The 1,390-nt window shown below is 34.7% G+C and overlaps 1 protein-coding gene across 3 annotated transcripts in view; it reads right to left on the bottom strand.

Moving 5' to 3' along the window:
- LOC117122015 (MFS-type transporter SLC18B1-like) overlaps positions 1 to 1,089 on the bottom strand; it is a 34,800-nt gene extending 33,711 nt beyond the window's left edge. The window contains exon 1 of one of the 3 annotated variants that reach the window (XM_033267492.1): positions 1,013 to 1,089. The gene's annotated coding sequence lies outside the window, so the exon portion shown is untranslated. The remainder of the gene's footprint in view (positions 1 to 1,012) is intronic. The other 2 variants (XM_033267493.1, XM_033267494.1) reach the window with 2 other exon arrangements.
- Between the last annotated feature and the right edge of the window lie 301 nt (positions 1,090 to 1,390).

The raw sequence follows: 1,390 nt of genomic DNA, 5'->3' as shown, positions 1-1,390 counted from the left end.
GTCTGTATATATATATATATATATATATATACATGTATACTTAACACTATGTTATTATTAGTATGTATATTATATATTAATCCTTAACCTTTATGTATATGCACATATAACCAGATTTTTGGTGTCCTATAGGATTTAGATAGGATAATATGCAAACCTTTAGAACACCTTTAAAATCCTATAGGATCCTGTAGGATTCCTATAGGACATTTTCGTAAGGGAATCTGCTATTTGTTTAGCAGAAGCAACCAATTGATCACCAATCTTAAAACAAATAATTTCGGACTCTTGTCTAATTGATCTGATATAAGCCCAGAATCTTTTAACATTATTAGACTTGTTGTTTGATATGTTCAAAATATAATTTTTGTGACTGCAATAAATTTCTTTCTTGAGGTGTTGACTGCACTTTTTAAATTCTTCTTTTGACTTCTCAGTTTTTAACCGGGTATATTTTTTGTAAAGTTTTCTTTTTTTAGTTCAAAATGCTTTCATGATATGACTGTGTATAATATGTTCAAGCAGCTTGCAGACAATCGATGTCAAGGAAACCGGACGGTAATTAGGTGGATAATAGTACGGTCACCTTTTTTGTAAATTGGGGAGATATTTGCATTTAACCAATAGCTGGGAATTTCACCAGTAGAAACAGATATCTGGAATATTTTTTGTAAAATCGGTGCAATACTAGTAGAGCAGGTTTTCAACATTCTAGCTGTAATACCATCTAGCCCACTAGCTTTATGCGGGTTTAAATCAGCTAGGAGTTTATCAACTCCCTCTGTGGTGAACAAATCACTGATGTCCAGGACTCTACTGGGACCAAGATCAGGAATATCAGTTCGACCTTACCACCAGCAGGCTCGGCCTAGGCCTCAACGCCAAACAAGGGAATTGGTGGTGACAAATTCCTTAAATTAAACAAGCTGATTAGGCTTATGTATTCTGTAGTAATTAACAAAATATATATGTGTACAGTAATACAGATTAAAAAAAAGATTAAATAACCTACCGAACTGATCAAAGCAACACCGATCAGCGTGGCCGACCTCGGTAAAATTTGGCTGGAGTGAAATTATGCCATTGGCCATGGTTGTCATATAGTCGACAGGCTTCACGACCAAACACACGCCATCTCACGGCCAAATTCGGCCAAACTTTTTTTTCAATATCGGCCAAAAATCGGCCAGATTTTAATCCGATTAGAAGACAGTTATGTGGGTACATATTCATTTGAAATACTGCAAAAATTACAGGAAAATCAGGGGCCGTTCGTTTGAAATTGAAGAAATTCAAATAATATACACAGAACAATGTTAAACTTCTTTTAATTAATCACCATAAAATACATGCCCAGCTACATCATAATATTAAATAGCCTAGGCCCATG

Source organism: Anneissia japonica, unplaced genomic scaffold (genome assembly GCF_011630105.1).
Source record: "Anneissia japonica isolate Jap-2015-1 unplaced genomic scaffold, ASM1163010v1 scaffold288015_len651517_cov191, whole genome shotgun sequence".
NCBI classification, from domain to species: Eukaryota; Metazoa; Echinodermata; class Crinoidea; order Comatulida; family Comatulidae; genus Anneissia; species Anneissia japonica.
Note: the sequence above shows the minus strand (reverse complement) of the source record. Positions and strands in the feature narration are given on the sequence as shown.